The 25132-nt window shown below is 44.6% G+C and overlaps 1 protein-coding gene across 10 annotated transcripts in view; it reads right to left on the bottom strand.

The window, feature by feature from the left end:
• CHD9 (chromodomain helicase DNA binding protein 9) overlaps positions 1–25132 on the bottom strand; it is a 158486-nt gene that overhangs the window by 108432 nt on the left and 24922 nt on the right. For 4 of the 10 annotated variants that reach the window (XR_004954206.1, XM_036231267.1, XM_036231269.1 and 1 more), the window contains exon 1: positions 5001–5069. The exons of 1 other annotated variant lie outside the window; for it this stretch is intronic. The gene's annotated coding sequence lies outside the window, so the exon portion shown is untranslated. Of the gene's footprint in view, positions 1–3611; positions 4230–5000; positions 5133–6356; positions 7108–25132 lie in introns of those variants that run through there. 5 more of the 10 variants (XM_036231271.1, XM_036231272.1, XM_016142395.2 and 2 more) reach the window with 4 other exon arrangements.

Below are 25132 nucleotides of genomic sequence, written 5' to 3'. Positions count from 1 at the left end.
ATTATTGTAGCTAATTGATAAACAGGTACTAATGGCCTGAACTATAATTTTCACTCAACCTTCATAAATAAGCTATTAAGAAAATATGCACTTTCAGAAACTGAAGCACATCGCTAAAAAAATATGATCATTTCAGTTACCAATCCTTCTAACATAAATATGAAGCTTGCTTCTTCCTCTCAAAACATACACTCTGAATATGTCATAGAATGGTGTCACACACGTAGTTAACATATCCTGAAGCAATTATGCAAATGAAGGTAGTCCCCATCTTCTGAAGCACTTGTCTGGTGATGGTGTCTAAAACCTGATTTCCTGCCAAACGTTTTCCCCTCATCTTATCTCAGTAAATCACACCAGCATCTAGTTCCTGAAGCCAGGAAACTGAAGGTCATTTCTGACACCTTTCCTTTAACGGCCAACCCATCAAGTTGTCATCCCCCCACCTTATCTCTATGTCTCTCTATATCAAATCAAATCTCACACACTCACACACACTTTTCCTTTCCTTCATCTGTACACATGCTACCCTAGTTCCAACTGTAACATGTAATCTCGACTGCAGTAGCGTGTCTTTGCTTTCACTCTTGCTTCCTCTAATCTATTCTCAACTAAATTGATGCTTATAAATTTTAAATTAAAACTTATTACTCCTCTGCTTCAAAATCTTCAATGACTGCGATGTCCTTAGTAAAACCCAAGTCTTTGACATCCCTGCAATACCCTGCGTGATCTCTTTGCCCATCTCTCATTTCATCTTCCATGGCTTTCCTCTATCATGCACCTGCCACCCTGATCTTCATTTCTTCCAACTTAACAACCTATTTCTTGCCTTCATATATAATTTTCTTCCTTCCAGAAAACTCTTTCCCTGACTTTTTTACATCTTACGTAACACAACCTAAAGAGGCCTTCTCTGACCAATCTAAAATCCTGCCCTCTTTTCTCTCCCATAGCACCCTGTTCTCTTCCTTTACTGAATTCATCACAAGTTGTAATTTTAACTTACTGTTCATGATCAGTTTCCACTATCAAACTGTAGATTCTACAAAAGCACAGCTCACTTAATATGCACTTAATTATGTTATACATAATAAATTGAATAAATGAAAGAATCACTTAATAAACCTGTTTAATAAATGGGAGACCCTACTGTGGGTCTCCAATTATCACTTGATCAGCTTTTGGGGGGAGGAGCAAAAAGAGTTCCTGCAAACTTTAAGGCAATAAATACAACAGAGGAAATGTCAGGAAGTTGTACATATGTCAAATAAGTGAGACAAATAATAATGCTATGCTCTCACGGAAAGGAGAAATCCTTAACAGTCACAATGATAAGAAATGATTTTATTCACAAAGCAAAATTTGACCTGAGTTATTCCCAGACCTGAAAAAACTTGGACAGGTGGAATGTAGGGGGAATGAAGTCCAAATAAGGAAGTGAACAGAAATATAAAGTGTTAGAAGACAGCTATAAAATTGTATTGTGGCAACTTATACTTACAAAATAAGTGCAAAAAAGCTAATTCTTCCATCATTTAAGAAATATACATTGTGTTGACATGTCAATCATGTTGGCTACAACTACGAAATATTTAAAAGGCTACAATAAAATCATTCTATCTCAATTTCCATAAATCTCTCCTGATTCCAAGTTCTTAAAATACTTTGATAACATACGCTAATCATTAGTTTTCATAATTCATTTCCACTCGGACCGTCTTAAGTTTCTATATTCTTATGTTGTTTATTCACTATAGTGATACCTGATGAAATTTCCCGAATAGATCTATTATTTCAGTCATTTATTTTTCCTTTATAGACTTTGACCTTTCTGAGATTTCATTTCTCTTCTGTGGAAGTACTTAGTTGATTTCTACATTTATATCAATGGTTAACAAATTTAAGCCTTTAGAAAATCTAAAATGTTCACATGTATCAGTTTTTATCTTACAACTGATAGAAGCTTTGATACATTTTACTTCTAAATCTCTAATGCTACATCATCAGTTCCTGCAACTTAAATTTATACATTAAGCCCCTCCCTTCAGTTCTATCTTGTTTCCATAGGTAAAAAAAAGGCCATGATCTATTCCAACCCTTACAGAGGTATTCAGTTACACTAGATAAAGGGTTTGGATTTAAAAGTTTCTAAAGATATTTGTGATTTCATTAATCTCACCTTGTTATGGGCTTTTTCCATTGACAACACTGCCTAACTTTATTCATGCCCACTCGAGGTAATTCATTTAAAAACATTATTTTCAGGTAAGACAAATTATACCACTATTTGCTCCAACACCTCTCTGCCTTTTATCCTGAAATCCAAGGATAACTTTTTATTTCAGAGGACAGATTTCATGAGGTACTTAGAATCACAGAACTACAAAACTTTAGAAAACTAAGGTTCACAGAGGTTAGGAACTTGACTATATCTACACAGTGTGAGGGTCGGGAGGATGTACCACCCTGGCATGCAGATTATTTCAAGCTAAAAACAAACCCCAACACTTAGGAAGAGGTCCCTCCATCTTTTTTTTTTTTTTTTTTTAACCTCCCCCTTTAAGAGATTCAGACAGAAAAACTTTCAGGAAGGGAACCTCAGCACACACTTCTGCACATCATATGAACTGAGTATGGTAGACAGGAAGGATCCATGCAAAAACCTGTTCACTGGATTTCCCTCTGTCCCATTGTTTGAGTTGCCTAGCAAGAATGTGTTTGCCACTTTCTAGGCTACCTGTGAATTGCCCATTTCCCCTTCGAAATACCATAAGCTCCCCCCCACTCCGCCCTTTCTCCTTTGTCCAAAGTAACTGAGCGACCTCCTTTGCCTCAGTCTTTGGAGCTTTCGTGCTTATGTGAATCCCCCATGGCCACCTATTAAAATCTGGTTTTCCCTCTGTCAGTCTCTTGTTTGTTGGTTAAATTATCTGACCAGCCAGAACTAAAGGGTTAAGAAACTTTCCCCAGCCCAGACGACAGCTAGTCAAGTGGCAAAGTCCTGATTCTCTTCAATCAGCACTCAAGAACAAGGCTTGACTGGTTACACCAGTACAATGCTTTTTCCTAATGTTATTTCCCTATATCCTTAGGACATTATCTTTTTCTAGTTAATCAATCACAAGGTTTTTGTTTTTTAACTCTACAATAGCCACTCTCCCAAAACTTTCCAAGGATGACAGGCACCAGAAGCAAATCCAGGAGTCCACTTATTTTCCCCCAAGAGCACTTCATGTCTATCTTATAGGATATATAGTATACAGGAAACTTCCCAAGGACTAAGACCTACCAATACTATGTAGGACATACAGGACAACAATTTAATAAGAAGTGTCAAAATAATAGAAGCAGAAACAGAAAAGTATCGGAAGATAAATACTTTTGTTTGGAACTAAAGTTATTTTTCATTTAAGAAATATTCATCAATTATCTAACATGCAGAAAGCTCTGCCTGCAAAGCTATTAGCAAAAAGTCACATTTAAATTCGAGTTCTGTAAACCCAACAGAAAAGAATCGCTATGTTCATACTTTTGCATTGCAAACAGAAAACACTCAAAAACACCACAAAGCTCTGCCTCTGCAATGTGGACTCTCCCCTGAAGTTCACCTTGTATGCATTCATGTGTTTGTGGAACTAGTTGTTCTTTTAGAAAGTACAACCGATACAATTATGCAGAGTTGAGTAGAGTAACATTACACGAGATAAGCCCTCTCTTTAGTTCAAGATCATAGCTGGTTATGTAGAACTGGAGAGTCTGAAATCAGAGAAAAAGGAAAAGGTGAAAAGTAGCATGCAAAACCTGAAAAACTGAGTTATAACAGTGATTTTATTAATGAAGATAAACTTTGATACGGGGTGATTCCGAGGTAGTTATGTGCATTCCACATAAATGTCACATTAATGTCAAATTCCGGACTTCCGAAAAAGTAACTGTGACACTGTTAATACCACAATTTAAAAAAAAAAAATTGTCTACTTTGTTCTGAAAAGTTTTATTTTTCTTAAAAAAAAAAAAAGGGCAAAACAAAACCAAAAAAGGAACAAACAGAAACCACTAAGCTGGCGACTGCGACAAGCCAGTAAGACAGACAGCCAGGCTTTCCGGGTCGTGCTTGGCTTTGGGATGGATGTCCTCGAAGGGAACCCTGGAACCACCCACCACGTCCCACACCCGGAGCCCAAGAAGGCGGCGGCGGGGTCCGGGCCGCGCTGCAGACGTGGAGGCCCGCGGGGCGGAGGACCACGGGGAGGGCAGCGCGGCCGGCGCCCCGAGGCCGGGCCCGGGACGGCGCCGGGGGCGTCCGGGGCTCGCGCGGGACGCCCTGTCATGAGTCACGGAGGCGAGGAAGCGGGCGGGAGGGCGGAGAGGCTGCAGGATGGAGGGAAGCCCGCTCCCGGGAGGGCAGGGCGCCGCCGGGGAGGCCCCCCGGCGCCCGCGGGGCGGGGAGGGGAGCCCGGCCCGGCCCGCCCTCGCCTCCGCGCGACGCAACAGGCGCGGCGGCGGCGGGCGCCGACCCCGGGGCTGCGGGCGCGGGGCGGGGGCCGCGGCCCGCAGCCATGACAGGCGCGGGGCGGGCCGCGGGCCGGCTGGGCCGCACGTGCGGGCAGCGCCCCCGCCCCGGCGTCGCCGCGCGCCCGCCCGCCCGGCCCCGGCCGCGGGCCCCCGACCTCCCGCGCGGCGGCGTTCGCGGAGCCCTGCGCCCACCCCGCGGCCCCCGCCCGGCCGGGCGGCGGCCGGCGCGCAACTCCCCGCCGCTCGCTGTGCGCCGGGCGGCCTCGCCATGGACTGAGGCGCCCCCGCCGCCCCCCGCCTCGCCTGGGACTGACACGCGCGGCCAGCGCGGCGGGGGCGGCCGCCGGCGCCCACCCGCCTGACAGAACCCGCCCCCGCCGCGCCCCACCAGTTGAGCGGCGGCCGCGGCCCCGCGCGGGCCCCGGGCGGCGTCCCCTGGCCCGCGGCGGCGGGCGGCCGCGGCGGGCGGCGGCGGCACTTACCGGCGGCGCGGCCAGGCCCCCCTGTCAGCGCGCGGCCGGGCGGGCGCGGCGGGAGGAGTGAGGGGCGCCGCCTCCCCCGCGCCGCCACGCACCCGCCTGATTGGCCCAGGCCGCTCCCCCGGCGCGACCCCACCAGCCCCTGCGAGCGGCACTCCGGCGGCACCGGCGCGTCATTTGCATATTTGTGCTCGCGCCGCTGATTGGCCGGCGCTCGGAGGGGCGGCCGTGACCGCTGCGGCTCCCGCCGGAGCCCGGGCCGCGCCGGGCGGCCCTGCGGGGAGGCCCGCGGCCGCCGCTCCCCGCCCCGCGGGGCCCGGCGCGGCCCGGGGCGGAGGGCGGCGGGAGGCGGGGTCGGCGCCCCGCTCCAACATGGCCCCGCCGCGCCGCCGACCCAATCGCCGGAGCGCTTGCTCCTGAGCGCCGGGCGGCCTCGGGGCGGGGAAGCGTGGGGGCCGGGCGCCCTCTGGCCGGAGCGCGGGGCAGTGCAGTGGCCCGGGCGCCCCTCGCCGCCCCGCCGCGGCCGCCACGTCAGGCCGCGCCCTCGCGGCGGCCTCTCCCCGGCCCGCGGCCCCGCCGCCACGTCAGGCCCGGCGGGCACGCCCCGGCCGCGAGCTGACCGGCGGCGGGGTCGGCGCCGGGGTCACAGACGCGCTGGGCATCCGATCCCAGGCAGCCGGGGTCCGGCGTGGAGCCACGAGGGTGTCCAAGAGCCTCGGTTTTCAAACGGCCGTGGATTCGGCCCCACGTTCTCCTTTTCGTTCGGGGACCCCAGTGACACACGCCTTGCTGTAAAATCGGGAGCAAGGGGAGTGCCGCCGCAAGGATGCGGTGGCGATCGCTCCAGGTGCCAAGCACCTGCCGTGCAAAAGGCGTCAGGCTAAGGCGAGACCCAGCCCCGAGTCTTGGTCTAGAGACAGCGTGCACCTCAAGTGGTGGAAAGCTGGTGCTGAAACCTAGTCTTCCCGATGATCAGGCCCTCGCTCTGAATTGCACAGCTATGAAGGGAAAGAAAGAACGAATAATAAAAGGAGTGAAGGGCGACACCGGTGTAGGAGCAGGGGACGCACTAGAAAACCACTGGCCTACGAAAAGGCGTGGATGCACATGGGTTCCCTCTCGCTGTCACCAATGAACTGAGTGACCTACATTAAGTCATAATACGTCCCAGGGCCTCGGTTTTCCCTTCTGTAAAATGAAGTGTCTGGACAAATTTTCTAAAGGCCTTCCGGCTCTAAAACTCTATGGGTCTCTCTCTCTTTCGGGTCCTGAGCTGGCTTTAGCACGTAATTAAAATTTTTAAATCCATATTAGAAAGAGAGACAAAATGATGGAATGTTAAAACTTAAGTCAGCCTACCTTGAGTTTGTTGGAAACTGCCGTTTCAAATCTACTGTGAGTGATGTTTAACATTCTCCTTAGAGTCGACAGAAATCCCTCGAATTTCAGTCTCCACAAAGAAGCATAGAGCAATGTCACTCTGCATGTTGATGCCTGAGCAGAAGAGAACGGCTGTGGTCTACAGAGTGTTAGTTGCCAAGTAATTTCATTCTTTATATTCCCCCCAAAGACCCTCCAGAGTAGTTCAACCCAACGCTTTTTAGCTGAGATGTTGAAAGCTGGAAGGAAACCGCTGTGAGAGAAGTTACAATTACAGCTTTGATTCCCCTCAAGGATACTTAATAACAACCACATACTAGATAAGAACGCACAGAAGCAGTTCATCTCTGAGCTCCCTACACTGCTTATTTAAATACTGCTTTAGTTCGCAAATTCAACCTGTTGAGGCAACCTGAAGGCCAGTAACATGTCATTTATCTGGCATCATAGGAGAAAATATCCCATATAAATGAAATCTTTAGCTACTTTACAGAACTTTTCTCGCCCAAGAAAACTAAGGTTTTTTTGAATACGGCCCTTTGAAAATTACTTAAACTTGGTGATTAAGGATCATTATCATTATCAACATGATGATATTCTATTATGATCAATGAATGCACTCAAATGTACGTGGATCTATTTGTCCCTGTAATAAATATCCTCTAGAATGCTGTTATCATTATTTTAAAATTACATTTTGTTTTTTGTATGTCTCCTTCATTATTACTGAGCTGACACTTCTTTATTCTACCTATCTACCTAACAACTAACTTACTTTCCTTCCTTCCTTCCTTCCTTCCTTCCTTCCTTCCTTCTTTCCTTCTTTCTTTCTTTCTTTCTTTTCTCTCTCTCTCTCTCTCTCTCTCTCTCTGTCTCTCTCTCTCTCTCTTTCTTTCAATGCTTCTATTCTATTGTGAACTTAGACACAGATACACTTCTATTAGTTTAGACTTTCAGGTTTTGAGTAAAGATTTTCTGTGGGGTTCTCCTATGGGTTAACTACATGCGTTTATGTGACATCAATTTTGACTGTTCAGTGACTGGTTTTTACTAATTTCTTAAATCTTGGTGGTATTCTTGGTAACTGAGGTTTCTGGATATGTACTCTTAGGCTAGATTAGTAAATACTCCCCTTCAAAAATTAAATTGATAAGAATCAATACCAACAACATCAAAATCTAGCAACACTGACCTACTATTTCTCTCGGGCAATGTGATGTCCAGAGCCAGGCGGTAGCAAGGCTCTTCAGGTCCCTAGGAAGCCTGAGCTATGACAGAGGGTAGTCTCCACACCCCGAATACAGCATTTACAAGTATGCCCAACAGGTACCATTTACTGAAATCTAGTCCCAGGCACTGTGTTAAGGGTTTGTACTTGTTATTTCATTCTACTTTCGCAACCACTCTATGAGGAAGCGGTTGTTTTTTCCATTTTATCGATGAAGAGGGTCCAAAATCTTGCTCCGGTTACATAATCATTTAGTAGCAGAGATACAATTCAAATTTAGGACTGGAGGACCTAAAGCCTGTAACTCTTAACCATTATACTATACCCCTCTCTTCCACCTTAGTTTCCAATTCTACGTTCATCAAGCAACATTTTAGTAATTAATTTGGCATCTCATGAGGGAAATTCCCTGTATAGGGACTTTGGTTAAGGTCACCAAATACACACACACACACACACACACACATATATATGTATATATATGTATATGTATATGTATACATATATGCGCTAAAATGTATACATCAAACAGCATTTTGCGAGTTTAAGGAATATAAACCAATGTTCTAGTACCTGTTCTCTTTTTGGGAAAACTGATACAATCGAGATCTTAAAACTGCAAAACTTAGAGTTAGATCCTATCTCAGTGAGACCTGCAGAAGTAATGCCCACAGAATAGTCAAAACATCCTCGAAAAGGAAGAAAAGTTGGAGGACTCATACTTTCTGATTTCAAAACTTACTACAATGCTATAGCATATCGAGGCAGTGTGGTATTGGCATAAGGAGAGACATACAGATCAATGGAATAGAAATGAGAATCCAGACATAAACCTTTACACTTATGGTCAGTTGATTTTCAACAAAAGTGCCAACACCTTTAAATTGAGAAAGACGACAGGATAAACAAGTGCTACAAAATGAAGCTGGATCCCTATCTCATATCACGCACAATAAATGAAAAGGGATCATAGACCTAAATGCAAGATGTAAAACTAGAGAGCTCTAAGAAGAAAATGTGGGAGTAAATCTTTGGGATATTAGATTAGGCCATTGTTTCTTATGCACGACACCAGAAGCATAAGCAACGAAAGAAAATACAGAGAAATTAGACTTCATTAAAATTAAAAACTTCGGCACAAGCAACCAAAGGGGGAAAAAAATGGATAAATTGAACATCAAAATAGGTATCTGTGTTTCAAAGGACACCACCGAGACAGTGCAAAGAAAGATACCCACAGAATGACAGAAATATTTGCAAATCATACCTCTGATAAGGGTCTAGGGTGTAAAGAGATCTTATAACTCAACAATAAAGAGGCAAATAACCCAGTTTAAAAATGGGCAAAGCATTTTTGAATAGGCATTTCTCCAGTGAAGATGTACAAATAACCAATATGCACATAAAAGATGCATATCATTAGTTATTAGAGACATGCTAATCAAAACCACAATGAGATACGCTTCACGTTCATTAGAATGGCTATAATCAACAAGACGAGATAACAAGCGCTGATAAGGAGGTGGAGAAACTGGAACCCTCTACATCGCTGATGGGAAGGTAAAATGGTGCGGCCATTTCAGAAAACAGTTTTTTCAAAAAGTTAGACATAGTTATATGACTCGGCAACTCAAAATAAATGAACACATATGTCCACATAAAAACTTGTACACAAATGTTCATGGCAGCATTATTCATAAAACCCAAAAATGGGAACAACCCAAATGCCCGTTAACTGACGAATACGAACAAAATGTTGTATATCCATGCAGAATAGTATTCAGCTATGTAAAAAGATCAAGTACTGATACATGCTACACCATAGATCAGCCTTGAGAACATTATGCAGAGTGATAAAAACCACACACAAAAGGCTACATATTATATGATTTTATTTGAATGAAATGTGCAGAATAAGCAAACCTATAAAGACAGAAAGTAGATTAGTGGTTGCCTAGGGCTCGGTGGGAAGGAAAGGGATGAAGAATGGAGAGTGATTGCTAATAGGTACTTTTGGGTGGTGATGAAAATTTTCTAAAATTAGTCTACAGCCATGGCGCCCTGAACAAGCCGGATCCCATCTGATTTTGGAAGCTAAGCATGATCGGGCCTGGTTAGTACTTAGATGGGAGATCACCTAGGAAGACCAGATGCTATAGGTGTAAAAAAAAAAAAAAAAAAAAAAGGATTGTAAGATGACAAGGTCCTTGCAATCTGTGAGGTCAACCAAGGGTTGCCTCGCCTAAAAAAAAAAAAATTCTAATATTAGATCGTGGTGATAGTTGCACGATTCTGTGGATATACTAAATACTACTGAAGTGTGACTTTTATAGTAACTAAATACTATTTCAATAAAGCTGTTTTTTTAAAAAAAAGTGATGCCTAGCCAGCAATTTCCAAATTTATTATAGTATTATATTCATTAAATAGTATATATGAATATAAGTACATATATGCATATATGCGTACACACACACACACATATATATGAACACATATTGAGACAAAAAGAACAGATATATTTTCATTATATTTATCAGATTAGTTAACACTAAATAATTTTTTTACATCTGAAGATTGTTGTAGTGACATTGTTATTTCTCATATTGGGCTTACCAGTTTTGTGACTGGTATAATTTACATGCATTTAAATACCAATACCACGTACATGTACCAGGCTGGGTGCTGTGTTGGCCAAAGAAGGATGATTATTTCCATATAAGTAATAAATATCGAACAAATGCGTGGGTATAAAATATCTTTTCACTAATCTTTCTTGGCATTTCCCCCACAGATTGAGGAGCTAAAAAAATGTTCTTTCACAGACCAATGGTAAGTCTTTATAAACGTTAAAGTGTGCTTTTGAAATCTTTTACATAATTTCGATGTTTTATGCCCCGTTACATCATGAAATAGAATGTGATTTCCATCTTTCTGCAATAATGAATAGTGGCTTAAAGAGCTCACTTTTCCACCCTAGGAAGGGAACCTGAAAGAAACCATTAGTTGGTTCAATAGCAAGTAAAAACTAACCTCACATCAGCCCCTGGGAGCTGTGAAATTTCTCTAACTCGGTTTAGAACATAGGTTCTTTTTAGAACAGGAGTGCAGGATATCACTAGAAAGCTTTTGAGCCTTCCTTTCAGGCTCTTGTCAAACAAACAGAAAAGAGGGCTACGCGGGCTTTCATCTGTCGCTTAAAGCACCTCAAAGATCATTTAAAAGCATGTTCAGCACTGTTTTCAAATCTAGAGGCTGCTGCTAATAACATCCAGAGGATGTGTTCAGCCGGGCAGCTGTTCCTCAGACTCTTACTCTTAGGCCTATTTAATCGGCGACAGATCTTAGAGTCTCTATGTTTTATCTAGTTTATCCCCTACTTTTGAGCCAGGAATGTACTTCAAAGCAGGATCCTACTTGACAGTTCAAATCTTCCACTGCTCTGCTTCCATAAACAGTTGCTTGTCCTAATCTTAAAAGGTCTTTGGGAAAAAGAGGTTTCGCCGTGTACCTTGATAAGACTTCCCAGCGTACCTCATCTCCTCTTCTTTGTGCATCTGCTTCTCTTTGAGTCACAAGGGCACTCCTGGAGAAGTTACATCTCAATCAAGTTTGGAGGGATCATATTTATGAAATGCGGCTGCTATTTTTTTTAAAAAAATTTTTTCGTTTAACAAATATTTAAAGAGTATCTGTGACGTGTCAAGTACAATGCTAGATGCTGGGAATACAATAATGAACAAGACAGATGGAGTCCTGGGCCTCATGGCAAATGATTTTGTGAAGTAAATACCCATAATTAATTACTTTTATTAATTCTGGTAATATTTAACCTTCATTTGCAGGTAGTGTAATTGCTATGCTGAAAAAAAAAAAGTATGATCTAGACCACAAGGCCTACAAACCGATGGAAATGACGGACATGTATTTTTGTAATCAGCTGGTTTGTTTTATAGGTATCATGGGTATCTTATTTCAAGAAGAAACCCATCCTGGTACAATTTAAATCCACCTTGTCTTATTTAAGCTTCGAAAGAGAAAATTGCACTGGGCTCCCTCCTTAATATTTGACTTGGTTTTCCTCATTAGTTATAGGCATAACTATAATCTGATCGCCATCTTTCCGCAATCCCATTGGGCAGGTTTCACACTCCTACTTATGTGCCTTGGGAAGAGCTTATAAAAATCATATATTATTATTAGGAATAAAACAATTCTTTCAACAATTCCCAAAGCCTTATAATTTTAAAAAATAACTGGGTGAGTTTTTTCTTGCCTCATATGGACCACTTAAGAAGAACTATCTTTCTTAAGATCATTTTTTAATGTAATCACATTTTACTAGCACATATTATCTTATTTGAAAGTATTGGGGATTATTGGAATTCTTGGACATTTTGGTTAAGATGTATATTAACTATAGTTCTTTTCTTTGCACTGAACCCCATGGTTTGTTTTATAGAGGATGAGTAACAACATGCCAAACCAGGAAAATTAACTCCAGGTTATATGATTGAAACTTTTTTTTTAATTTAAGAACAGAGAAACCGTAGAAAGTTTTGCTGAAAATAAATCAGTGTTGCCTTTCTTTTTCCAGTTACCATTAGATGTCGAGGAGTTGGTGACTTTGCATAATTTAAGTAGAAGTCTTCTGTGAAAACTAGGAAAGAAGCTAGCTCTATGTTTCTTAAGACAAGAAAACTATAGAAATAGTTACATCTCCTAAAGGCCCAGATTTGTTTTCTCCAACATTATAGATATATGACAAACATCTGACCTTCCAGAAAGTTTGGTTAGGTAGAGACCTCAAAAATAGTGTCAGAGACCTGGGTGTCTGCCAAAACGGGGCCAGTTCTGCTAGTTCAGGTGACAGTTAGCAACAAGATAAAAAAGACTAAAGAATTAGGCCAAACGTGCTTATCAAATATGTAATTGATTTTTTTTTTCTTTTGCATGGGTTTCTCTCAGTGTCACGTAGGACTGCCTAACTTTTTCTCATAGTCAGCAATTTTGGCTAATAACTGATGCCCTTTTTTGACCCACACGCAGCACCCCAGCTCCTGGAGGGCACTTCTCTCTGTGTTTCCTTGCCGGAGTATACACTAGCTGGCAAAAACACACTGAGTAATCCGTGCAAACTATAAGGAATGTCGGGCCGGCCTTTGCTCGCTAACTGCCCCTCCTGTTTCTAGATAAATGAAAGTGACAGCAGTCCTCTCTGTTCCTCAAACACGACACTCCTGGTTTCAGGGACTTTTCGCCTTTGGGTCCCCCTGCTTTCTCACTGGCTCTAGGGACAGCTGATTCTGCAGGTCCTGCAAAAAAACAGCTGCTCAGAGGGGCCTTCCTTGACCCATAATTGCTGTTCGCTTCCTTCTTACCACTTACCACGGCCCTGTTCATGGGTTTATTATTTGTCTGCACCTTCTAGAAAGCAAGCATCTGGGGGCATGGACAGGCTCCGTTTTGATCCTGGCAGTATCCCCAACACCTAGAACACAGGTGCTCCAATAAATGTGTATTTTACACTGACTGAACTGTTCACTCAACATACCTGCAACGTTCTGGCAGGAAGAACTGTTGTCATTTGGGGTTATCCCACCTGGCTTTGTTCAAGACACTGGAAGCCTGTATCGGAAATTCTCAAACCTTACTGCATATTAGAATCACCTGAGAAACTTAAAAAATTACCTTTGCTTAGACCCTGCCCTGACCTAAGGGTGATGAGTCTTTACGCATCAGTATGTTTGAAAAGATCTTTGTGTAGTCAAAGAACTGCTCTGAGCGACACAGAGCTGAATAATGACCTGACTACAAGTTCTTATTCCCTAGGGGAGTCTTTCCTGTGTGACCTCTGTCTAAGGTAGCCCAGAGCATTCTTCAGACCACTTGCAGAGGCTTCAAAATACCTGCTTCATTATCACAAAAAGCAAAAGCCAGATGAAAAATTAACCTCTCGGGAAAGAGAAAAGGCATCCAAGTAACCTGGGTTCATCTGTTAGTACCTGCTCTGAAACCTCAAACTAAAGGGAGAAGTTCCAGCACACTTCTCTCTTCCTTAGTAAAAAAAAAAAAAAAAAAAAAGTCATCAACAAACCCTGATTTAGCTGTAGAAGTCAGTCAATGAAAAAATGAATGAATGAATCAATCAATCAATCAAAGTGTTTGAGCTGCAAAGCAAACAAAAAACAATGGTACCAGAAGAGGGTAGAGTACAAATTCCATCTTCTTCCCTGGGGGAAACAGAGGTCAAGTAGTGGTGGGCTCAGAAACACTGTCCATGCTTCCTCTTATGACAAACTCTAAACTTTAAGGCTTTATTTACGACTAGAAGCTCTTTATTAGAAAAAAAAAAAAAAAAGGAAAAACAATGGTTATTGGTATTTTCCTCAAGCCATGCTATTAATCAACTGCCTTTTCCTTTATTTTTCAAGATCGCCATCGGAAATGGTAACAGAAACGCTGAAAGTCGACTGGTTTCCCCTCCAGTCAGGTAAGCTAGAAGATGATAGCGAAATGGAGAGGACACGGGATCAGAGGTAGAAACATCAGAGTCACGGTCCAGGCGCTTCCACTTGCCAACTGAATGAACGACCAGCGATTTTTCTTGCCTGTGGAATGAGAATCAAAACCTATGCCTCCTGCCTCACATGGCTGTTGTTTCTTATAGATAACATTCACAAAAGTTCTCTGGAAATGTTAGTGTGCAAATGAAAATTACGGGTATTTGGTCTTGTAGGTGAATATTTAATTAAGCAAAAAAAAAAAAAATCCAGTGGTTACAGTAATTAGAAATATGGACCTAGGGGATACTGTGTGCCCAGCGAAGTGCTGAACCAAAAACCTGTCCACTATCAGCACTTGCTTTGTGACATACTCTCGGCACACACCCACCACAGGGAAACTGAGTCCATTAGACCAGAAGAGGAGATAGATCAGCAAACAGGGAAGGCTGTTTCCTTTGCAGCAAGAGAAACTCAGCTCAGCCATGTGCAAGAATTGCATCGAAAAGTCCACTTATTCATCCCTAAAAGTCTGTTTCCATGCCCAGGTCTAACGTTCTTTCATTTCCCACTGAAGATGTGCAGGTCACAGAGGAGACAACTTAAATTTAGAGACCCTCCCTCAGTCAAGATCAAGGCAACAAACTTGAATAACTGTGAGGTAACAGGTTTCTATTCAAGGTTTTTAATAGATAAGAGAATCTAGAAAGCTGAAACCTGAAAGCAGTTCTGCAGTTAATGGTAGGGCAGTTTAAAACAGGAGAACTCTTGCCTCCTAAGATCTCAAGGCTAGAAGCAACCTCAGAGGTTGTCTGGTTGTGAATAGGCTGGGACAGGTATCAGCTAGAATTCGATGTGGTCCAGGTAAGTCTTTAACCTCACCTAGCCTTACTTTCTTTATTTATTAATAAAATAAACAGAAAAAATATCTCCTTTGCAGGGTTAACAATCTGAAGCTTAGAGACGTATACATAAAGTCAGCACATATTAAGTTAGGAATAAATCGTAACTAATCTTAAAGACAGCTGAGCGATTTTCAGACTCGTTTGAGTGGAAAGTTGCAGATCACTATGAAATATTGATATAATTTATCAGGAAGTGTTAGTAACAAATATAACTGCAGTACATTGTATATTAGGAAAATATCACAAAAAGAATACATCCGTTTGCCAAAACAAAGAAAGAAAATGCCCCTCCCCGCCCCAACAAGCTTTTGAACTGATTCATGTATCAGAATCTTCCCATATTTGTTGGCTACTTGGTGATTTGATTTATGCCTGAGGTTGGGTCTAATGGCAATTCTAACCAGATGAGCATCCGTAGGCAAATGGAGAAAAGACTACTGTTCAGATTAGCGCAGGCCTCACTGAGTTTGCAAACCTTTACAAATAACACTAGAGCTGATAAACAAATTCAGTTATTTCGAAACTCTTCAAAAATAATTTTTTTTTTTTTTGGCATAAGTTCAAGATCTAAAACACAGAAAAGCAGAAGCCCCAAAGAAGAAAAAATAAATAAAAAATGGAACAAAGGCCAAGCTGCCTTTCTATACGCCCTGGGATGCCCTGCCCTCCCCACCCCTCAAAGGCATCTCTGGAGGGGGCACATTTTGAAAACCCTAAGTCCAGCGTCTCATTCTGCACATGAAGAAACCAAACCCCCAAACCCCCAGGGCCGTGAGATCTATGCGAGGTTACACAGTGAGCGTGAGACAGAACCAGCATGAAAACCCAGGCCGTCCAGGCATCTCGGGTCGGCATCTTCTCCCATTCCACCAGGACTACACAGATGTTCTGGTTTTTCCAAAATAACCAGAATATCTAAGATAGATGAGGCAGAACCACGGCAAAGGGGGCAACTTGGCAGAGCTCAACTCCCCCCGAAATTTACCTTCTCAAACTGTCAGGTTGAACAGATGTCCCTCTTTAGCCTGCTTTTCCTATCACGTTCCATAACGAACCAAATTATCTGTTTAGATCAGAAATCATAAATTGGCCCGCACAGTTTATCCAAGTATCTCGAAGTAGTTGCCAACATTTTTTAAAAAATTGGGCTTTCCAGCTTCTATTGAAAAGTGAGAAATTGTAGCAATACTGAACTCTCATACCCAACTGATAACAATCCCAGGAGACAATCAGAGGCACACACTCTCCAGTTTGTCACAGTCCCCAGTAAGCATTTGAGTCTGTGACCCACGGTCTGAAGTCTATGCCCACAGAAGCATTTTTGAGAACTGAACTTATAGGGACAAAAATAAACCCAGGCTACAGACACAGGGGACAATCTAATTTCAAACGATGAGGTGAATGTCATCATAAATAATGCTGCCACTCTGTACTGATTCAGGAGGATGCTTTCCGAGTTTATTCTTCTGAGGGCTGTTACCTTAACCACAGACCCAGAGAGCTACAAAGCCTCAGAACTGCTTTCCTGGGTGTCCCCGTTTTATATTACCATCCCCAGCCCAACTCCAAACACTGGAGGCCCTCAGGAGACGCATTATGAAACCATGCGTCATCCTGCACCCCGGGGCACTTCACTCAGCACTCCGGTTCAGAGCACCTGGCTGAGAGCCTCAGAACGTCCCCAGGACGGGACAATATTGGCACGGTAGGAGACATGAGAACAAATTCTTAAGGGACAGCTCAGTCCCGCTCTCCAGCCCTGGGCATCCAGGCTCTCACGTCACGTTCTTGCTCCCCGCGCTTCTCACAAATACCTCCTCTCGTTCCAATCGCCTTCCTCTCCTCCCTCGTTAAAACTTACAAAAACATCAGGCTAACACATCCACACAAAGGTTTTAAGAATCGATAGCTGTAGATTCTAATTCTAGCGTTGGAACCTGAAACTGTGTGTTACTAATACTAAAATTTTAGGGCTCATGATTAGTTGGTAAAACAAAACAAAAAACATTTGGAGATAAAAAGGCCTTCCTCTCAAATTATACAAGGAAGGAGGTTAATCTCCTTTACCTGAAGGGCCGCCATTAAGCCATCCCCCCTCCTCTAGGACTGGGTGCAAATGCTACTTTCTCGGTGATGCTCTCCCTAACCAGCCACCTTAAATTAGCACTGTGACCTTCCTCCTTCTACTCCACACTCCCTGTGGCATCCCGCTGCTGGATTTTTCCCCATATTACTGAGCACCATATGATATACTATGATTTACTTATTTTTTTTTCCCTCTACCTTTACTGAACATAAGCTCCGTGGGATAAGGATGTCTGTCTGTCCACTACGTCTTCAGTGCTGTGGCAGTGCCTGGTTCGTAGCAGACACTCCATAAAGGTTTGTTAAATGCAGGAGCCTGTGCCCAAGCTGCAGGGTGACAATTACTCCAGGAATTAACAGCTGCCACGCAGAACTTCCGGATGATGAGCGCGACTGCATATTTTAAAGCCGGGAAGGAGCTCAGAAGTTATGATGTCGTCTTTCCTTTCTGTACACATATATCTTGTAGAATAAACAACACATTTCCTTTCTAAATATTTTTAAAGATGAGATATGTCCTTCCTCCTTTTTAAAAATCTAGAATAGATGGCGGGTAACCCATCTAGGAAGCACGATGCTGAATAAGACAACTTTCCCCCATCCCCCCAAATGTTACAGTACGACCACATCACATGTGAGGTGTGCGGTGTGTGGTATGGTGTGCTCGTAGTGGTTGCTGTGTATGTGTGTAATCTGGAAGTTGTGTCTTTAACTAGATTATGAACCTTTCTTCTCTTCCTCTGAGCTGACAGTGGTGGACCTGAAATGCTTGTGTGTGTGTGTGCGCGCGCGCGCGCACGCACATGTAGTGTGGCTATTGCATCTTCAGATTCAAAACCTTTCTGCTTTTCCTCTGATCTAACAACGATGGAGTTTAGTTCTTTACCTGAAGTGTGTGCTAGTAAATACATGCGACATTCCTAATCTGCAAACGAAGCAGAGGACGTTGCTGGCCGCTTAACTCTGCAGCACCTCGTCCCAGCTGTCCTCTGAGAAACAGCTGTGTATTGGCTTTTGGTGGTGGTGGTATTTCTACCTTTTGATTATGGTTCTTTGAATCCCTCAAACAGCACACTTGGGAAACTTGGATTTATTTCCCTAATACAAACATCATGAAGCCTGAACTTCTGGTTCAAGTGTCCTAACCTAGCACCAAGGTCAGAACACATATTGCTTCATGGATCCCAGACAGTTTAGATTCCGAGTGCCAAACCATGTGCTACTTGTATTGACTTGGCCAAAGTGTGACGAGAGATGGGCAGAGGACACCAAGTAACAGTCAGACCATGTTAGCACAAGAAAATAACCTGTTTAGAAAAGTTCTTGTCACCTTTGTGACCAGAGATATCACCAGTGAAAAATTTACAGCCCAGAACATGTAAGATGAGGTCACCAGTCCCCAGATCAAAGGAGTGTAGAGCAGAGATAAGGAATGGCCCACCCTGTAAGTACCTGAACTTATGAAACTTCCTGGACATAAACTCACAGCCGAATCTCCATTCTGGTCTCTGTTAAAAAGCTGCAAACTATCCCATCGAATAACATACATACGAGGTTAATCACTGCAATGCTGTCAGTGATGACAAAAATTTGGAAATGACCTAAGTGACAATCTATGTATGGTACACCCAGACAAAAGAAAAAAAAAACATTTTTTTTAAAAAAGTGAGACTACTCTTTATAATCTAAATTCAAATTATTTCAAATGAGAAGACCAAAGTATAAAGTAATAGAGTATGCTACCGTAAGCCGGAAAAGCCGAAATGAGCATATACACATAGGACTATATTTTCTTATATACGTATGAAATAGCTCTGGAAGGGAACGTGAGCAATCATTGGCTTCTTCTAGGTACGGGCACTGGATAATGGGGGACAAGATTTGGGGGGGACCCCTCACTGTATATCCTTTGGCATTTTGAACAAAACAAACGTAATTCCTACTCAAACAAATAAAATCAGTATTTTAAAGAGAAACGAAATTAAATAAGGTTTTAAAACTGAAGCCCTTCTCAATCTAGGGGGTCTAGAAAAGAGAGTTCACTGGAACATTCTTACACCATTTCTGTAGTTTTGAGATTTTTTTTTTTCCAAAATTAGATCAATTTTAAAAAAAAAGGAAGAAAGAAAGAACTACTCTGGGCTAATGAGTTGGGTGCCTTCAGCAGAGGTCATCAAGGAAGGGGGGAATGCCGGACAATTTGCTCCCTTCGGGTGACGTGTGACTTTTACTGGCCTGAGAGCGGAGGGTGAGTGGAAATCCTTTCTCTGCCGCCATCACGGAATGGGCTTCAGACATTGGCAGTGAGTGCGGTTCCTCACTGTGCTGTCGGAATCGGACAGGTTCTTCTCTAAAGGGCCAACTCTCCCTTGTGTTGGTTAAACATACGGAAAGAAAAAAGAGGTCGGGTAACCCTATCCCTCTGTGTTTTGGCAACAACGGGGCAGATAAAATGCCAGATGTGTAGGCACAAACTTAAATGCAAGCAAGACTTAGATACTGTAAAAAAAAAAAAAAATCTCTTGGCCAAACACGGGGAAGAGGGGCGGCCCCTGGAGGACTCAGAACAAAGTACGTCCTCTGTGTGGGCTTAGCCGGAATAGAAGGGCAGTGAGGTTATACTGAAGGGACACTTTAATGGGAGGAGAGGGACACAGAGCGAGACTCAGCATGCGTGTTTCGGTTCTGACTTCGCCTCAACACTTAGCACATGATCTGAACTTTTTAAGCCTGAGCGTCCTTCCTCTATAAAATGGAATCGCAATTGCTGCCTCACCTACCTTCCTGGGCTACCGTGAGGGCCGAAAGATAAAAATGGATGCAAAGCATCTTAAAAACGAAAAGGTACACGAGACGAATGTCGGGTTAACAAATGACAAGGTAAATTACCTTTTGGCGAGAATTTTGAAGCCTTTCAGAGGGGCAACCGTGATCTTGAAAAATGACACATATGAGAACTTTCATCTGTCACGTGACCTAGGGCAAGTCCCCCTGGGCCTCTCTGAGCTTTGGTTTCCTCACTGCAAAACGGGGTTAATGCCACCTACCTAACAAGGTGGCTATGAGACTTGGAAGAACCTATAGAAGACACCAGGCACACAGAGAGAGCTCAAAGGATAAGTCCCCTTCCCAAGCACCTCATACGATGAGTCACAGTCTCAAATCAAGGGGCACTTCATTTGTTGGTTTGCTTCATTCCTCGGACTCTCTGTACTGTCTGCTCAACTTTTCTGTAAATCAAAAACTGCTCTAAAAAAAAATCGCCTGTTAATTCTAAGAACTATTTGGAGGATAGAGGATAGTGATCGAGAAAGGAAACTCTGGAGCCAGACCACGTGGGTTTGAATCCCAGCCCCGTTACATACAAGCCGGATGACCCGGGGAAATTACGCAACACCTCTGTACTTTCTCACCTATAAGCACTATATAACGTTTTGCTACTAGTATCAGATAATAATGATTATTTTTAGACATCGTACTTAGGGGGATACGGTGGTAGACAGGACAGTTCAAGCGAAGCTGTCTGAAATCGCCTACCATTATCTTAAGTGTCAAGAAACTAAGGCTCAAAGAGGTTAAGTGGCTCCACCACCAAAACCACTCAGCTAGTTAGGCGAGAAAGGACCAGGGAAGCCCATCCAAGACTAGTGAGAGAGAGTCCCGGATCGCAAGCCAGTTTCTGTCCTGCCCCTGCCGTGAAACCAGACTGGAGTCGGGAGGTCCCGGAGGGGGGTTCCGGCGGTCACCCGGAACCGGCTCCACGATTCTGCGTGTTCCTGGCCTCTGCCCTCCTTCCGCGCCTCCTCGCTCGTGGCGTTGGCCTTACCTGGACCGCACGTGGCCCTTCCTGTGCGTTACTGACGCGCAGTTCGGCCGAAGGAAGCAGGGAAATGCCACGTGCCACACCCCACGGGCATTCGTTTCGCGGTTAAGAATCCTAAGCAGGGACAGGGGTTGTTGAGCCTCTCAGAGACCTACCGATAACGAGGCAGATCCAGGTTTGGTAGGGCCCGAAGTGTATACAATACGGGGGACACCCCCCCTTCCCCTTTAGGAAAGGAATACATGACTTAAAAACTAGGTACCTGGCCTGGGAAGGGACACGTGCAAGTGACAAGTGACGGGCTCCGAAGGTTAAGCCTACCTAGCCTCGTGGGGAATACGACTCAGCTCCGGCAGGTCCCGGTTCCCGTCCCCCCTCCGCCCCTTCCCTCTGCAGTTGTCCACCCATCTCGCTGGTACCTCCCCGGGCATTTCCAGCGCCCGCTGCGCCCCGAGCAGTCAGCGTCATAAATCGACTTCACTCTGGCTTAAAAAATCCGACGTGTCACGCCACTTCGTAGGTTTTCATTCAAATTATGATAAATACACAGCTTTTCTTGTTGCAAAAGAACTAAAGGAAACACAACTAACCTGCGGGCGGGTGGCTTGTCAGACTTGGTAGGACTGTGACGTGGCCAGGTGGCCAGAGGCTAGAGTTTTCTCTTTACGTTGATAAATACGCCCAGAGGGCTAGCTCTTGCAATGTTTGAGATAGTCAACAAATAAAATAATCCTTTCGGATGGCAGGGGGAGGGGATTTAACAATCCAGAGAAAATGATGTCGTATAGCCATGCGTAATTAGATATAATTAATATAATGTTTTTAGACACACAGCATCTGATCTAATGCTCACACCGTCTGAAGTAGGGTGGTTTTTTTGTTTTGTTTTGTTTTTTCTTAAATCCCCATATGACAGATTGGGGACTGAAGCCTCTAGTGACTTGCCAAGGACACAGAGCTACTCACTGGTTAGAGCCAGGCTTTGAGGAATGACGCCTAATTCAGAGTCCTTGTCTAATTCAACAGGAACTGTGATCTTCGGCGACTATCACCGTTTACAGGCTCGAAGCCCAAGGATGAGGCCGAAAGTTTGATTCTCGACACCTGGCTTTTAATTCCCTTTCCCACAGCACCCCATTATCCTCGCACCCAGAAGACACAAGGCTGTGCAGGCAGCAAACTGCACAAAGAACCCATGCACAGAATAAGTAGAGGCCATCTTGTGAATAATTTTGGGAGGAGAACTTGTTCCTTGGTGGGGGTGGGGGGCTGGGGGTGGGGATGGGAGTTTCCCAGGCTGGGATCATCCGGATGAATCTCTCGGTTTATCTCAAGTTCAGCATAGGCTTCTCACCTCTCCCCTTCCCCGGGGCAGCGGTATCACCCAGCCCTGGAGCCAGGACGGTATCTGCCCTTCACTGCTGTCCCCAGCAGCCTGCTCAGTCAGGGCCTGGCACCGAGCCACCGAGCCGGAGAGGGAGGGGGGAAGCACGTGTCTCTCAGCGGCTGTCAGCTTTCCCAGCAGACTCAACTCGACACTCCTCCCTCCCCGCCCCACACACAGCCTCGGCCCCCGAACTTTCCATTTCATTCCCACAAGGGGAGCAGCCGTCCCACCACCCAGGGTGCCTCGTCGGCATCCGCGGGGCCGCCAGCAAGCGCCACTTGGGCACCGTGCCCGCTGGCCTGGCCGGCTCTCGCTCAGGACGGTTCGAATCGGCTGTAATGGATTGTTTGGAATATAGGTCAAGGTGCTCTCAGAAGGGCCCAGGGGAGGATCACCTGACAGGGATGTGGGTGACTCAGCAGGAAGGGAAGGGGTGGGAGCCGGATTCTCCTGGCCCCGCAGGCCCTAGGGGAGGAGGTCAAGTTGTCTTGCCTGGCAGACTGTCAAGAGGAAAAAGAAGCTGCCGGAGACTGAAGGATAAATAAAATGACCTCTGGTGACCTCTCGGAGGTGGAATCCAATCCACTCCACAACAGAGCCATCACCTCCGCATAGCTGAAGCCACACCCAGGTCAAACCGTCTCTGTGGCTGTCAAGACCTAATTAGCTGCCTCCCCTGCCAGTGGCGGAATCCAGTGTACGGAACGATCCTCACTCCCCAGACCCAGGCCCCCCAAAAGAACCCAAAGCTATGGAGGATCACACAAAGCAGCCAGGCCTAGTAGAGGCCAATTTGGGTGGTTTCCCCCCCCCCCCAATTAACGGCGAATATGAAAATCACTAACCCATTTTATTTTCCGGCTCTGCACAGCAGGGGCCTCCTTGAAAGGGAGTGGCGGCGGCTGCAGCGGCTGGAACGCCAGCTGCCGCGTCTGAGCCTCACTTCCTCTGGCTCCAGCTGCGGGTTCCTCCAGGCCAAGCGGGGAGTTTCCTGAAACTCAGGGCTTTGGCCCCTGCTGACAGGCCACCCTCGCCCTCTGCTCCCCAGCTGCCCACCACCCTCCGTAAGTAGCGCTTCTGGGACTCCCTAGTTCCATGAGTCAGAGCCAGGCTGGAGACAGACAGCAGGCTCCCTTTATTAAATCAGCCTCCTGCCCTGCACACCGCGGAGGGAAGCTATAATTACTCCTTGGCCTGGCTCTGACGACGGAGCCAGACGCTCGCTCGACGAGGAGGGGATGGTTCCTGATTCCTGCCTTTATCTCGTGCACCCCCGGTTTGGAAATCGGAAGATCGGCCAGGGGTTCGGGATGGTCACGCACAGTGCAGGCACACTGTGCTTCGGGAAATCCGCGTGGCCCCTTTGTTCTGCATATGTAATGGAGTGCATTGGACCCGGACACCGCCGTAGATTCTAGAAAAAGTGCTATATTAAGGCTGCCAGGAGTTTTTTGGGTTTTTGTTTGTTTGTTTGTTTGTTTTGAAATGCCTCCTGCCTCCTGGCCAGTCTTACGTGAGGCAGGCTGCTCATTGTTGATGTTGGTTTTTAAGAGATAAAGGAAAAGGCAACAAAACATTGTTTTGGAGCTTCGGGACTGTTTTATCCTTTAGGTATATACACACAAAATCTCAGGTGTACGGAAATTTTTGAAATCTGAGACCTGAAGAGTTGGATTCAAAGTGAAAAATAAAACCACAAAATTAAAATAATATAGGCGATCTTCAAAAAATAACTCATTGACTCATTCACTCCCTTCCTCCCTTCCTTCCTTCCTTCTTTCCTTCCTTCCTTCTTTCCTTCTTTCCTTCCTCCCTCCCTCCCTGGAAGCATACATACATTTATTCCATTCACACAAGTATTTACTGAGCTGCTTCTTTGTTCCAGGCACAATTTCAGGTGCTAAGAATACATGAGTGCTAAACCAATTAAAGATGCAGACAGAACTACGCAGACAAATATTCCTGCCCTTCCGGGTCAATACTAGACACAATAATGAGTGAATTATATATGAGATGTTAGAGACAATCAGTGTGATTGATAAGAGAAAAAACAGAGCCAAGTTAAGGGAATTGTGGTAATGGAGGAATTCATAAACATCTCGTGACATTTGAGAACAATTTACAGGTTAGGAGAGTTCTCAAGTCTGCATAATGATTGCTCAGAAATTATAACCCATCATAAATGAGTTACGTTTGACTAGAGTAAAATTATAAAAATATTTAAGCTCTGTTTATAATCAAAATGCGGGTGCATTTTAATCATATTCGATAGGAGATAAGATAAAAAGCGCCCTGGCATGTGACCCTGCCCCTGGTTACAAGTAGGTAAAAGCGCTTCATTCAACTATTTATTAGATACCCGAAATAGAGTGGCTGAACGCTTCGAGGGTTCAGATCCTGGCTATATCATTTACTACTTGTGTGATTCTGGGAAAGATGCTTAATTTCATTTCCCCATCTTTTATATGGGAGTAATATAGAACTGCCTTATAGGGTTTCTGGAACAATCAAATGAACTAATAAAACTAGAGGTGTTAGTTAGCATACCACCTGACACTTAGTAAGCACTCAATAAACGTCACTTATCGTTACTGTTGTTGTCAATACGATGATGACAATGACGATAATTATGAGGTGTCGGGCACCGTCTGGATCCTAGGGACCCAGAGCTGAAAAGAGACAGAGTGGTGATTGGTCCCCACTGGGAGAGGCTTTGCAGGCATACTGTACTTCATAAAGTCCTTGCGGCCTCCTTGTGGGGTCACTGCACCAGTGACCGTGGTAAACCATTCTTGGCTAGCCAATAAAAAGTAATAGACCACCG

This window comes from Rousettus aegyptiacus, unplaced genomic scaffold (assembly GCF_014176215.1).
Source record: "Rousettus aegyptiacus isolate mRouAeg1 unplaced genomic scaffold, mRouAeg1.p scaffold_m13_p_14, whole genome shotgun sequence".
NCBI classification, from domain to species: Eukaryota; Metazoa; Chordata; class Mammalia; order Chiroptera; family Pteropodidae; genus Rousettus; species Rousettus aegyptiacus.
Note: the sequence above shows the minus strand (reverse complement) of the source record. Positions and strands in the feature narration are given on the sequence as shown.